Raw genomic sequence first — 16210 nt, 5'->3', positions numbered from 1 at the left:
CACAAACTCCAATATAAGCAGCCAAACCCATTGGCTAAATACCATCAGAAAACAAAACAGAACAAAAGGGCAGTCCAATCTCAGTGATGCCAAAACCAAGATTGCTGTTTTGGGCAGACTTTTTTCAACATTTAAGTGCATATTCCTAATTCATCCAGTAACTTAATTCAGTCCACTTCCTACAAGTGCATCCTGAAACTAATTCTCCCTGGCAGGCCCATCAGGTGGTAGTGCTGCTCAAATCAGGCATTTTTCAAAGGCCATAAGGAAGTTTTTCCATGGTTCAGGCAACCAACTGGTAACACCTGCCTTGAAATTGCCAGTCCAAAACTATTTCTGCCTTGCTGTGTTAGCATGGAACTCGAGGGACTCAATCGAATACTTGCCCTGGCTTTTCAGCAGATCTAAAACTTTTGGTGACAAAAAGATGCCTCTGAGACTCACATTTAAGAAGTGAAACAGTGAATCTGGGAAAGAGTCTATGTGTTTTGAAATTTTCACTGCAGGTTGTCAATTTTGTAACCTGCTGAGCCTCAGTTCTAAAATGGGTGGGTGACACAAACCAGTCTCTGGATCTTGGCACAGCAGACATTCACCCAGGGATTCTACCTTGATTTGGTTAGTTCTTTTAAAAATTTTTTAAAAGTTAAAGTAGAGTTTATTTACAGTGTTCTATCAGTTTACACTGTACAGCATAGTGACCCAGTCACACATATATAAACACTCTTTTTGTCGTATTATCGTCCATCATGTTCTATCACAAGTGATTGGATATAATTCCCTGTACTTTACAGCAGGACCTCCTTGCTTATTCACTCTAAATGTAATCGTTTGAGTTGATTAGTTCTTCTATCAAAATTTCAGAAGAGAAGGCTGATACTGAGCTGTTTGAAGGCTATATTAAGCATCCATTTCCATACGTAGTCTAGGCTTAATGCCAAAATCAAACTCACAGGACTCAGCTCTCAGTAAAAATGCTTTCAGTTGACCTTAGCTTTGAAAAAAGATGTTATAATTGAAGAACGACTTTGCATTTAAGGAACATCAACAAGTATGTTATTTAACAAATGTTTGAGTAAATTTATAATACAATATGCTTTTAGGTACTTTTTCTCTATGGGTCTACAAACAACACTAAGACAGGCAGGGGTGATGCAGTTTTATTTCCCAACCTGTAAAATAGGGGCACTATGGCCCGGAGGTTAAATGACTTTTTTTTTTTTTGTCTTTTTGGGGCCACACCGGTGGCATATGGAGGTTCCCAGGGTAGGGTTGGAATCAGATCGTAGCTGCTGGCCTATGCCACAGCCATAGCAATGCCAGATCCGAGCCCTGTCTGCAATCTGTGACCTACACCACAACTCATGGCAACGCTGGATCCTTAACCCACTGAGCAAGGCCAGGGATCGAAGCTGCATCTTCATGGATACTAGTCAGATTCATTTCCCCTGAGCCATGACAGAACTCCTAAATGATATTTTAAGGTCTCTTGTTTCATGAATGAGACAGTCTTTGGTCTGGAATCAAGACTTCTAGGTTTGGTGCTCTTTCTATTACAATGTATCACCACATGGAAAAGGAGATACTGCTTAAAAATTCAGAGATTTTTGCTAATGTGGTCAGAATTTGTGAAGACCACAGTTGATACAAAAAGAAGCTTCAGGGTACCATCTCACACAAGTCAGAATGGCCATTATCAAGAAGTCTACAACTAACAAATACTGGAGAGAGTGTGGGGAAAAGGGAACCCTCCTACACTCTTGGTGGGAATGTAAGCTGGTACAGCCACTATGGAGAACAGTATGGCGGTTCCTTAGGAAACTAAATATAGAACCACCATGTGATCCTTCAGTCATACTCGTGGGCATATATCTGGAAAAAAACTTTCTTTCAATAAGTATATGCACAACTATGTTTAAAGCAGCACTATTCATAAAAGCCAATACATGGAAACAACCTAAATGTCCATTGACAGATGAATGGATAGAGATGTGGTACATATAGACAATGGAATATTACTCAGCCATAAAAAGAATTAAATAATGCCATTTGCAGCAAATATGGATGGACCTAGCAATTACCATACTAAGTGAAATAAGTCAAAGACAAATACCATATGATATCACTTATATGTGGAATCTAAAATATGACACAGGAGTTCCCGTCGTGGCGCAGTGGTTAAGGAATCCCACTGGGAACCATGAGGTTGCGGATTCAGTCCCTGCCCTTGCTCAGTGGGTTAACGATCCGGCGTTGCCGTGAGCTGTGGTGTAGGTTGCAGACGCGGCTTGGATCCTGCGTCGCTGTGGCGCTGTGGCTCTGGCGTAGGGCGGCGGCTACAGCTCTGATTAGACCCCTAGCCTGGGAACCTCCATATGCCGCGGGAGCGGCCCAAGAAAAGGCAAAAAGACAAAAAAAAAAAAAGACACAAATGAACCTATCTATGAAATAGAAAGAGACTCACAGACATGGAGAACAGACTTGTGGTTGCCAAGGGGGAGGGAGGTTGGCGAGGGACGGATTGGGAGTTTGGGATTAGCAGATGCAAAGTTCTATATATAGAACAGATAAACAACAAGGTCCTACTGTATAGCACAGGGAACTATATTCAATATCCTGTAATAAAACATAATGAGAAAAAATACAAAATAATACATATGTATAACTATATAAGTGTGTATATATATATAAAACAACATTCTAAATCAACAATTCTTCAATAAAAAATTTTGGAAAATGAGCCTCGTGTAAAAATTATCTAAAATGATAATTCAACATCAAATACATAGTCATCTCTGAAAAATAGGAGACTGATTAAGCACAGTAAAATCTCCTCACAGCAAATTATATAAATGCAACAACAACAAAAAGGTTTGTAATAAGGAAAAATCTGTAATTGGACAATATGTGAACAGACAAATTGCTGATGAACTCGTTTCTGAAAGAAACAGATATTTTCCTATGATTGAAATATCTTTCCATGACCACATTCTTAAACATTTACTGTGCATTTGCCACAACTTTGAGGCTGTGAACTTTGAATGGGAATCCAGAGTCTTGACTGGCTCCAGGAATGTAAATACCATGAATATTTTCAGAAAACAAAATTACTACATTAGCTTGAACTAAAAGGAGCAAAGAACCCAAGGAAACAGTGCTTTCTTTAGCTCTAGAAGGTAATGATCAATTTATGTCAGGGAAGATTTCTGTCACTGTGTCACTGGGGACACACCCCTGCACCCTATTAAAGCTGCACAGGGAATTAATCCCTATTAGGTAAGGGTTCTCTCTCTTTACAAGGACAAAGCCAGCTGTCACAGGAGAGATGACATCTCCTGGGGGTGAAGGCTCTGGTGACAGTGAAGGTGACAACATACTGCCACAGAGAATAGAGCTAAGTTTCAGAGCACTTTTGTTTACTGCTTCCCGCTGGGCTTGCTAACAAAATTCATTCTAAAACAGGAAAGGCTTTACCCTTAATCAAATGCACAAAGCAAAGAATTCAAAGTGGTAGGGTCTCAATGTTTTTTCACTGTACAGTTAAGAAGATGGGCACTTGGCTAAAAAAAGGTTGTTGGGGCTACTTTGTGATCAAGACCCTGTCCACTTAAGGAGATGTCTTCAAAATAGAGCATAAAACCAGAATACTGCCGAGATAGGTCAATAAAACCCAACAAAATCATTTAGAGCCAATGAACCAATGTTTTCCCGCTTACCTCATCAATTTCTTAAATCTTTTAAATATCTTCTGTAACTCATATTAGAAAATAGAGCAGGAGTTCCCGTCGTGGCGCAGTGGTTAACGAATCCGACTAGGAACCATGAGGTTGCGGGTTCGATCCCTGCCCTTGCTCAGTGGGTTAACGATCCGGCGTTGCCGTGAGCTGTGGTGTAGGTTGCAGACGCGGCTCGGATCCCATGTTGCTGTGGCTCTGGTGTAGGCCGGTGGCTACAGCTCCAATTCAACCCCTAGCCTGGGAACCTCCATATGCCGCGGAAGCGGCCCAAGAGATAGCAACAACAACAACAACAAAAGACAAAAAAGACAAAAAAAAAAAAAAAAAAAAGAAAATAGAGCAGGTATTACAAAGCCCTTCACAAAGTTCCACTTGGTTTTTTAATGGACCACTTCCTGCATTTTCCCTCTGATTGGGGCTTTTCTCCTTGGCCCTGTTATGCCTGATAAGTTTCTGTCCCATTCAAATGCCTAATTTTTCATCTCCTCTGTGAGATAGCTCATTGATACATAGTAGCCTGAGCATCAAATAGGACTGTTTGCCCCTAAGGAGGCTCTGCATTCCATGAGGATAGAAGTTACTATTTATTTCAGTATCTCCTCAACTCAGGACAAAGCCTAGAATAAAACATACACTCAATAAATCTTGAGTGTATGAAGGAATGCAATTCCTGCCATTTTGAAGGACTTGGTTCTCATATTGCCTTCAATTTTTATTTTATGTTCTTTTATGATTTTACCATAAACATGCTGGGGGAAAGATTCCTACTACAAAATTATATTGGTAAATCTGTAACTGGCACTCTTCATTCCAAGTAAGTATATTAAAAGTAGGTATCATGACTGTTAAAGTTTTTCTCTATAAATATCCTAAACTGAACCCTTGGGTAATTCCCAGTTTTTAAGAGCAGGTGGCATTTCCATCATTAAGCATCCCTTTTATCTTATTGTCTTTTGATCATGATTGTAGAAATAAGTCTCTTTTGGCCAAGACTCTTGCTAGACTTCATTTATCTTACTGCTTTGTCACTTGTCCCGACATACACTTGATCTCCGTGGGCAGTTTTGATTCCCTGGGGAAATTTCTCCTGTTTACTGACTCCCACATCTCATGATGACATGATGAGTGCCAAGTGACAAATTCAATTAAGTTATTCCAAGTTATTTTATCAGGGAAAATTTTTGCATCCTGGGTTGCCACCCTTTGTGGCTATTTTAGATGTGGCCTTCTGATTATTTCTACTTACAAGTATAGTAGAAACCACACAGAAATCATAACTTAATGCATATTATTCCTTTTTTTTTTCCGCCATGCCCATGGCATATGAAAGTTCCTGGGCCAGGGATGGAATCTACACCACAGCAGTTACCCGAGCCGCTGCAGTGACAGTGCCAGATCCTTCATCCACTGCACCACAAGGGAACTCCAATACACGTTATTCTTTCACTTGTGTATTGAGTTACACTTTAGTTATTGTACCCTCTTCCTTCTCCTCCTCCTTCTCATTCTTCAGTGGATAAGACTCCATCAGTCTGGAATTTAAAACTGTTGGCCAAACCCGTTCCCCACTACCATCTGTGTAGACAATTGTTCATATCTAAGATTTCTCTTTCCTTTCCAAAGTCCCAACTGTTAGGAAGAAGAAGTGATGAAAACACCATCTGTGCTTCCAAGCAATTCAGTGTTCTCTCCAAAACTTTGGAGGTTCTCCCCTTCTCTGTCCTCCCAGCACCATGCATTTAACCGACAAATCACTAGGTATTTAGAAGGTTTCAGGGCAGTGCATTCACTCTTTTGAGCAGCAACTCCCATCATGAATAAACACCTGTGTGACAACAGACCTGTCAGCTGTACATGATAATCCACATACTGATGTTTCCACACCGCTTAAGAAGGGAATCACTAAATGCCACAATCTTTCTATTTCTCCCACATCCAGGTTTCTTCCAAATGATCTAGAAATGATCATTCCCAGAAATGATGGTTGTCACCAACATTCCCAGAGTACCCGCATTTCTCCTCTCATGTTTAATTTACCCCATCAATGTGACAGTACTGCTCATCTTCCTGAGTCATGGTTCTACAAGGGCTTTGTTGTGATGATTAAATAATACAATGGATGTTAAAGTTTATTCCCCACAGGACTGGTACTATGTCGGAATGTCAGGTGTCTGGATTTGATAAGGCAACACAGGCACTAAGCGTAGTTGAAACTTCTGCATGGTAGGGAATACTAACACAGGAAACACTGAGCCCCCCCAAAATAAAAAACGATTATCTATGCATACCTCTTTAGCCTCAGCATGGAGAGGTAAACCATTCCTGATAACACTTTTACATAACTGTTGAAAGAAACAGAGTCTCCACGTTTCAGCTTTGCCTTGCACTTGTATCTTTCCAGTAGCATATAGTAACAAAAATAATCAGAGCTTGTGAAAAATTTTGATTAAGATCCTGTATTTCCAGTGTGAGGTTAGAGTAATTGCAGTCAGATGGGTTAAGAATTCTCTATTTGAGCTTGGGGTTAGTAGATGCAAACTACTGCATTCAGAATGGATAAGCAAGGAGGTCCCACTGTATAGTACAGGAAACTATATCCAATCTTTTAGGATAGAACATGATGGAAGATAGTATGAAAAAAAGAATCTATATATATGTACGACAGGGTCACTTTGCCATACAACAGAAATTGGCATAGCATTATAAATCAACTAAACTTTAAATTTTTAAAAAAAGAGAGTTCCCTGTTGCTGCTGTGGCTCATGTTACTGCCGTTGCGTGGCTTGATCCCTGGCCTGGGAACTTCCACACCCCATGATCATGACCAAAAAAAAAGAGGGAATCTCTGTAAAGGATGTGTGATCTGGAAGACAATGATGTGCAGTTTGGTGTTGATCAGAATTGAATAAGGGCCAATGTGGGGCCGGGGTTGGGGCAGGTACAATGGGCCTTTATTATTTATTATAGTAGCTCAAGGCCTTGAGCAAGTCATGCCATCTATAAATCTTTGTTGATACCCAAGTAATTTAATCAATGGTCAATTGCATGGTTAATTTTTTTACTATGAGTTATTTTCATTCAAACTTAAATAACTTTCTCCCACCTCCCCTAAATAGGCACAGGAGTAAGTATTACTGTCTGGTAAGACTGTTCCATGTGATCTTGATGTCTCATGGAAGTCCCCCCCACTTCAAAAGAGGAGATTGTAAAATACTGTCATATTACCGGGTTTAAAGAATCCATCTGCGGTAGTGGTGACCTACTGTCCCAGTAACACCTGCATGGCCAGCTTTTACAGTTAGACTATGTTGTTTTGGTGCAAGCACAGATTTGCTGTTCTAATGTGCCTTTGGATTGTGCCTTTTGGGAACAGGAATGTGAGTATCATAATAAAGACAAGAATGTGTCTTTGGCAATACCTTTTGCTTCACATAGAAAAATAGCTTCCTTTGGTCTTATATTACTCATGTTTCAAATTTCTCAATCTTGGCTATGGGCATAGTATGATTCACAGACTCTGACTATAACTGAAACTTCAGTTGATAGAGGGAAAAAAATGTGATTTCATTTCTGTGCATTCAGCGAGCAGATGGGGAATGCATCTGTTGATATAATCTTCTTAGCTTGAAGAGTTCTTGACCTGTCACTCAATTTTTGCCAAACATGTACACATTTTTCTGCTAGACACAATTTTCCTAAATTCAGGGGTACTAATTACACCAATCCTCTCCCCCTGCCACGAACGCATATACATTTTTACAAGCTCTGATTCAGGTAATTAAATGGTCTTTCATTTAATCTTTTGTTATGTTGCATATTTATCATGGGATTCAGACAAGTTCAATCAAACTCCATAAGTAGGCAAAACAAAAAAAGACGATCGGGCATAATTTCATCCTTGTGTCTTTTGCTTCACAAAGCATTCCAAAACAAGTGACAGTCTTTTTATCTGTCAGCTAAAATAATAATCACACTCGGCACTTGCATAAATTTCAGCCAAATGAAAATCTCAGTCCCGTTACTAATGAAAAGTTGTAAATCTTTGTCTACAGCTGGAAAGACTAGGATGTTGGGGGTGGGGGCGGTAAAGTGGCTTATCTGAGGTCACACGGGAAGAGCACCAAGGGTTCAACTTTCGCAGGTGAATCTGATACCTCTTAAATTACAATAAGAAAAGAATATAAGTTTAGCATTACCCAAACTAAGTGACCAGCTACAGTCATGAAAGTGGTTACTCCAATGATTTTACTGAATTTCTGCAAGCTCTGGCCTCTGGACACAACTTTATTACTTTAGCTGTACTACGGTATTCCACTACTTATCAACCCTTTGACGCTTTCCTCATCTATGTTCCTGCTTTCTATGACAAAGTTTTTTTTTTTTAATCGAATTATAGTTAATTGACAATGCTGTGATAATTTCTGCTGTACAACAAACTGCTTCGGTTATATATACACACATATCCATTTTTTTTTCAGCTTCTTTTCTCATACAGTTTATCATAGAACATTGGGCAGAGTTCCCTATATTCTACAGCATGTCCCCGTTGACCAGCCATTCCATATACAAAAATGTGCATGCGCCAATCCAAATTGCTCTCTGGCTAAGGGGTCCTCACTGCTATTGTTGAACATCAAACAAAAATCTGTCTCCCTTCAGAATACCAATAGCGTATAGCAGTGCTTGTCAAGATTTAATCTATACAGGGAGTTCCCGTCGTGGCGCAGTGGTTAACGAATCCGACTAGGAACCATGAGGTTGCGGGTTCGGTCCCTGCCCTTGCTCAGTGGGTTAATGATCTGGCGTTGCTGCGAGCTGTGGGGTAGGTTGCAGACGCGGCTCGGATCCCACGTTGCTGTGGCTCTGGCGTAGGCTGGCAGTTACAGCTCCGATTCGACCCCTAGCCTGGGAACCTCCATATGCTGTGGGAGCAGCCCAAAGAAATAGCAAAAAGACAAAAAAAAAAAAAAAAAAAAAAAAAAGATTTAATGTATACAGGAATCACGTGGGCCTCTGTCACAATGTATATTCAGAATTAGAAGATGTGGGGTGGGGCTTTGGGATTCTGCATTTCTAACAGGTTCCCAGTGAACCTGATTCCAGCTTTCAGTCAGGTAAGCAATTCCTATTCTGATGGATAGAGTCCCTCGTCTTAAGGATCTATTTCCTTTGGTTAACTCCTCCTGTACTGATCTCTAAGTAAGAGCTTAAAATTTAGTCTCATCTGCTTCTTTCAACTCCTTTGGCAAGTTTACAGTTGGAGTTTTTCATTTGTTTAGAGCGTCTTTACTTTCTTACAATACTACTTAGTTTTAGTAGTTTTCTGTCTGTAAGTCTTGTATAACTTTGGTTAACTTTATTCCCAAGTATTTTATTCTATTCTATTGATGCTATTGTTAAGTGGGGTTTTCTTAAACTCTCTTTCTCATAGTTTATTGTTAGTGTATAGAGTGCTGTGGATTTTTGTATCTTGCAACTTTACTGAATTCGTTTATTAGTTCTAACAGCTTGGGGGTGGCATCTTGAGGGTTTAGGGTCTGTGTTCTTTAGTAGCTCCCTGAGGTTGAGAATGTGTGAAGACCTGTCAGTGTTTCAAAGCAAAGGATATCACTGAGCACCTAGATGCAGGCTCGTTAGAAGCTGGACACTCAGGCAGCCACTGAGGAAGTCTGCAGTCAAATCCCTTCCTAAGAGATACTGAGAGATGGGCATTTCTGCTGAGCCTGGGTATACAGCCAAGGAGGTACTCCTGGACCCTCTGAAAATTGCTATAGTCCTGTGGGGCTTGTGAACAGAGCTAGGTATTTGGGAGGCCATCCCTCAGGTAGGAGCCTTAAAAGTTGGGAGCACCAGAAGCACAGTCCAAACCCTTCAGTCTCAGGGAGAAGCTGGGAGTTGGGGGGTCCCTCCCGATTGTATGGTGCTATACCAGGGATGGGATTCATAGCAAAAGTGTGTCTCAGCATTTCCTACCTAATTTCCATGTGGCATTTTTTCACCTGGTGTGTAGGCATTACTGGCTAGTTTCTGTATTTCTCCCAGATGTACATTCAGTAGGACTATCAGAGGAGGGAAATTCAAGCATGACTGTTTATTATCTATTTGATATGTTTTAATCCATTGCATTTCTTGTCTTTACTGAACTTCAAATTATACCATCTTTGACTACTGGGAGACTCTTCCTATTGGCTCCTGAGGTTTTTTCGGACATCATTCTAATAGTGTTTGATAGCTTTCCTGCTGTGTTTTGAAGACCAAGGTGTTCCAGACTCAGCATGTATATTTCATGCCCCAGAACTGGGAACACCCTGGAAATAAGAAACTCTAGTTTCTTTTAATGGGAAATTGTATTTCAAGACCATCATATAGGCACAGAAGAATTCACTGTGATTGGGCTGGTCATTGTTTTTATTCCTTTTTCTGTTAAAAGAGCTTGGAGATATGTGCAGTATATGATACTACATTGGTTCACACCAGTATTTATAATTCCATTTCAGGACTATAGGGTTTTTACTTAACACTTTCTAAAGTGTGTTTATATATTCTTTATTCTGCACTGTGAATTCTGGTTATTGAGGTGCAGAGGATGATTGAATTAGCATATGCCATGGTTACAGGCATACATCATTTTATTGCATTCTGCTTTATGCTGCATCACAGATTTTTTTTTTAAACAAGTTGAAGGTTTGTGGTAACCCTGCATTGTCACATGGGAGTTATTGTTTTTTAGCAATAAAGTATTTTTAAAACTTAGGGGATGTACATTTTTTTTTAGACATATTGCTATTGCACACTTAGTGGACTACAGTATAGTGTAACATAGCTTTTATATGGGAACCCAAAGAATTTGTGTGACTCACTTTATTGTGATATTTGCTTTACTGCAGTGGTCTGGAACCAGAAACCTGCAATGTCTCTGAGGTCTGCTCACATGCATTTGCTTCACCTTCTCATTAGTCATATAACAGTCTCAGCAGATCAATACAAATTATTATTGAAAAGAGTTAAAAGATTTTTTTTAGCATATTCTGTTATTCTCGCATTACTCCATTTTTTTATGGTTCTGCTATATTTACATTGTCAGGGCATATGGGCCTTGACAACTTATACTCTCTCCCATTTAACTTTGATTTAGATTTGGTGATAAAATTAGCATACATATTTAATGTTCGTGAATTTGTTGATTTTATGAAAATTTTTTTCCAAGTCATCTTGGCTTTCTGAATCTTGTTCTCTAGTACATTTTTCAAGAAATGTATATTGGAATAATATGCTCTGAGTTCTTTTCTATTGATAACAGTTTGATATTTGATTGTCATTTTTGCTGAATATAAAACCTTAGTTTACATATTATTTTCTTAAGAATCATATATTTTGTATGTTATTTCACCCTCTTGCATAAAGCATTACTGTCTAAAGGTCTAATGATAGTCTGAATTGTCCTCTTGCAAGTCCTTTCTAAGATCTTTTTTGGATAGATGCCCAAAGGATTTTTTTTTCTTAAAGGCTAGTAATTTCTTTTTAAAAATTTTTATTATTTTATTTGAAACATAGTTGATTTAAAATGTTGTTATTTTATGCTGTACAGCAAAATGATTCAGTTCTATATTTATAAATATGTAAAATATGTATTCATATATATTCTTTTTCATATTTTTTTCCATGATGGTTTATCACAGGACACTGAAATAGCTTCCTGTGCTATATGGTAGGATCTTGTCATTTATCCACTCTATATGCAACAGTTTGCATCTGCTCATCCCAAACTCCCAATCCTCAGGCCCCCTCCCTGGCAACCACAAGTCTGTTCTCTGTGTCCGTGACTCTGTTTTGTAGATAAGTTCAATTGTATCATATTTTAGATTCCGCATATGTCATATCATATGGTATTTTCCTTCTTCTGTAAAGTGGAGTAATTTCACTATATAGTATGTAATTTCAATATGTAGTTTCACATAAAAAATTCAGGGGATTTTGTCAGTTTTACTGTTTGTTAGTATAGGATGCCTAAACTTGGCTTTCTTCTTCAGAGATTTGTATTTTTTGTATGTTAGATCTTCTTTGTGTATCTTTAATATTTGTCACTTTCCCTAAAATTCTTTTTAAACAATTTCAGCTAGGTAGATGCTTTAAGTTTTCCCTTTTTTTCACCATCTCTTTTCACAAATTTATTTGCTTTTGTGTTGCTTCTAATTTAGTCAATTTCTATCATGATCTTTTTCTCACTTCTAATTTTTTCTTGATTATTTCTAATCCTTAAATTCTATCATTTCATGAAATAAGAAAGAAGAGCTTTAAAAGATATAAAATTTTAAATTTCATTAAAGCACAATATCTGAAACATGGGAACATGTTATTACTTACCTAATATGAATGATAATTATTTGGATATCTTTTACTATATAAAATTCTATATGTTTAAAATAGCTCATGGTTAAAAAGGAAAAACAAAATATTCAGTATGCACACAAAAGTCTTATTTTTATAGCAATATCTCTATGCCTTTAATTTTTTTTCTTTTGTCATTTTAGGGCTGCACCTGTGGCATATGGAGATTCCCAGGCTAGAGGTCAAATCGGAGTTTAGCTTCCAGCCTACGCCACAGACACAGCAATGTGGGATCTGAGCCGCATCTGTGTCCTCCACCACGGCTCACGGCAACGCTGGATCCCCAACCCACTGAGCAAGGAATTGAACTGCATCCTCATGGATACCAGTCGGGTTCATGAACCACTGAGCCATGACGGGAACTCCTATACCTTTAATTGTAGATACCTAAATATTTTACATTAAAAAAACCCCGAGTTTCATCAATCATTACTTTTTAATCTTTGGTTATTGTACATTTCAATGACCCATATTTAACCACTGCCAATCAACATCCAAAAAAACCTACCAAGAGGTTAGATTCTTACTGAATTAATGCGGAGACTTCCTCCATTCTCATAGCAGCTGAGCAATGAACATCACAGTGAGAGAGACCGACCCAGCAAGGTCCAGCAGAATCCTTTAAGGAGCCATGGTGTCTACAGGGGGTATCAGGGTCTAGAAAGGGACTTTTAATCACTGGCTGGCACCTGCTCCAACCAAGCTTTTGTGATACTGGAGTTTTAAATGAAAATCCTATTTCCCTAATAAATTCTTTAATAAATGCAGAAACTCCAAGGCTGAGGAGATTCAGTTTAGAAAATGAACTTGCAAATCATCAACTGATGTCAGCACAGAGCTGTAATAACAGTATCTTTTACAAATGATCCAATTTGATTTTTTAAAAATTACATTGAAAATGTCAGAAAATTACCAGTGGATTCCCTACAATCCCATATCTCAACACTTTTACCATTTTATTTGCTTTAAAATGCACTCCTTTGTTTTTAAGATTTGAAAATTGAATCATCCATGGGACACTTATGGGAAAACATAGATGGGAAATAGATAACTTCCCCTAAATAAACATATAGTATAGTTTATAAGGCTTTTTTGAAAAGCTCTTTCTAAAAATATCCTAACCTAAAATGATCGGTATGCGATTTAATCATCTTAACCTTAAGTACACATATGACCAATTTAAGGAATCAAAGACTAAAGTAAATGTGGGCTTCTAATCTTTCAGAGAGGAAATATTTTCGATACACAGCAAAGATAGTATGCTTGGAAAGCTAGCCCTAGTGTGCTAGGACTTAATTCTTGTTTCCAGGCCTTTCTGTGTCATTTGCTGTGAATGTGATTATCTCTGGACCTCAGATTATTCACCTGCAATAGGAGCAGCTCTTGTGTGTAAAGTCTCTTCAAACTCAAAACTGAAATCCCATTTTCTATTCAATGCCCTAATGCCTGATCATTAAGATGGACATGATGCATAATCCAAGCATCTTTTATTCATTCATCAGCCATTACTATGTGTCTACCATGTACCAACTGAAAGCTAAGGCAAAAGCGATAAAGGTTCTTGTCCTCCTAGAACTGACTTTCTAATGGGGTGATAAAGACAATGAAAATGTAAATAAATAAAATATGTAGTATAATAGAGGTTTGACAGGGTTATGGGGGAAAAGAAACTTGGAAGTAAATTTGGGGAGGTGGGGCGGCTATTTTCAAAAGGGTAGTCAAGGAAGGGCTTACTGAGAAGTTGACTTTTGAGTACAGATTTGAAGAGAGAAGAGAGCCACCTACACATATATTTTGGGAAACAGCTTTCTGAACAGAGAGAAGGAATGCAAGACCTCGAGGTGCTTTCATAAGCTGAAACATCATGACAGACAACAACCCCTGTTCTGGAAGAACACCGAAGTCACCTGTCACTGTCTGAGAAATTGGATCCGAAGAAGGGGCAGAGGCAAATGACGTTGATCATGATGATGAAGAATCTGGTTCTCATATCACATGAGTAAAGTTCAAGTAAGAGAGAACCTTTATTTAAGAGTGAAAGAGGCTACAGAATGAGGAGGAAGAGAGATATTAGCTACCTTCAAAATTTAAAGTGTTTTCATTAAAAATGGACAGTTCGGTAGCTTTTTCTGTTCTACTCAAGAGCAACAGAAGTAGGAAAACTGAATAACGAGCTTTACAGAGTTATATCAGCTAAATATATAGAAGAGGTTTCTGGTAGTTAAAGCAGAAATGAGGTAGGTCACTATTTGCATGGTTTGCTGTCATGAGGAGCATTTGGAGAATTAAAAAAAAATGGAGATGCCTAGTGCCAACTCTAGAGGTTCTTTTTTTTTTTTTTTTTTTTTTTTTTTGTCTTTTTGCCATTTCTTGGGCCGCTCCCGTGGCATATGGAGGTTCCCAGGCTAGGGGTCGAATCGGAGCCGTAGCTGCCAGCCTACGCCAGAGCCACAGCAACGCGGGATCCGAGCCGTGTCTGCAACCTACACCACAGCCCACGGCAACGCTGGATCATCAACCCACTGAGCAAGGGCAGGGATCGAACCCGCAACCTCATGGTTCCCAGTAGGATTCGTTAACCACTGCGCCACGACGGGAACTCCAACTCTAGAGGTTCTAATAGTCAGTCTATGATTGGCTATATGAATGGTTATTTTAAAAATGTTTATTCATTATTCTATATATTAACTTATTATAATATTTGTAATTATGTAAAAAAGTCCCAGAGAATTTGAAAGCATAACCAGGAGTTCCTGTCATGGCGCAGTGGAAATGAATCCAACTAGGAAACATGAGGTTGAAGGTTTGATCCCTGGCCTCACTCAGTGGGTTAAGGATCTGGTGTTGCTGTGAGCTGTAGCTCTAATTAGACTCCTAGCCTGGGAACCTCCATATGCCGCCGGTACAGCCCTAAAAACAATCAAAACCAAAACAAAACAGAAAGCATAACCAGGTTTGGCAACCATTGTTCAAGATTTCTTTAGAGCATGGTGAGATTCTTACTACAGAAAATATTCAGGTAAGATAACTTCTTGCCAGTAACCTCAGACCGAAAATTCCCACAGTGGGTGAAAAGTCAGAATAGATGTCAAGGTATCTCTTAATTTTAGCTTTCATGATTCTACTACATTGTGAAACTACAATAGTATCAAGCTGAGGTTGCTTAGTTATTTGTTCCAGGACAATTCTTTTACTCTTTATTTTTAACAAGTAATTATTTCAAATTCTGTTCTACCCTGTGGTTATATAAGCACAAAAAGGAAATTGTAATAATTTAGTATTGATCTTATGTATAAATCAATTGATTTATGTATAATGACTAGTTTAGTACTGATTTATGAATATTGTGTTTATTTCTAATTGTGTGCAAGTGAATAGGGAGTACTGGTTTTCATTTCTGTAGGTGTGTTATTGTCCTCTAATCAAAAACACTATAAAAAATCCAAGCCTCCCCAAGGTCATGTATATTTAATTTCTAGTCTTGAACACTGAGTTACTTGAGATACAGGGCATTCTCTATTATACCTCAGTAAAGTCTGAATACTTTAATAATAAAGAATAATATAATTTTGAAGCTATTAACAGAATTTTTTTCTTTTTTTGGAGATATAATCCAAGTTCTCACAAGCCTTGCACTCTATTTGGGAAGGAAGACATGCGCATATAAAAATAATATAAAACTACATAAAAACAAATACTGAGTGGCAAGGTTAGAAAGCAGGTGTTGAAGTTCAAAAAAGGGACTTAGGAAATTAGATTCATCATAGAAGAATCAAGGAAATTCATAGAATATTGGAGGAGGAATCAATGGTGAAGGAATTGAAGCTCTTTTAAAAGATCTGCGGTGTTCTCATTTTTTAAAAAAGGGGAAATTCATGTACCATGGTGAGGATAAGAAAGAAAAAGCCTCTGCAATCCCTTCAAAATCTAATATCCTAAAAAAATCCTAAAAAGCAAAAAACTTCAATATTACTCATAGTTGTTGGACTGAATCAGTCATATACTTTTATTTTCCTATTGATGAATTAAGATGGCAGAGATAAATGTTTTTGCAAGGTTATGTCAACTTACAAAATTTTTAGGAG

At 38.2% G+C, this 16210-nt stretch overlaps 1 protein-coding gene across 7 annotated transcripts in view; it reads right to left on the bottom strand.

Annotated features, from left to right (window-relative positions):
• KCNH8 (potassium voltage-gated channel subfamily H member 8) overlaps positions 1–16210 on the bottom strand; it is a 447861-nt gene that overhangs the window by 26641 nt on the left and 405010 nt on the right. The window lies entirely within an intron of this gene.

Source organism: Sus scrofa, chromosome 13, assembly GCF_054392235.1.
Source record: "Sus scrofa isolate SSC_HxYL_T2T_F1_AM1 chromosome 13, Sscrofa_HxYL_maternal_Yorkshire_Landrace_v2.0, whole genome shotgun sequence".
Lineage (NCBI taxonomy): Eukaryota > Metazoa > Chordata > Mammalia > Artiodactyla > Suidae > Sus > Sus scrofa.
This window is presented reverse-complemented; position numbering and strand designations above follow the sequence as displayed.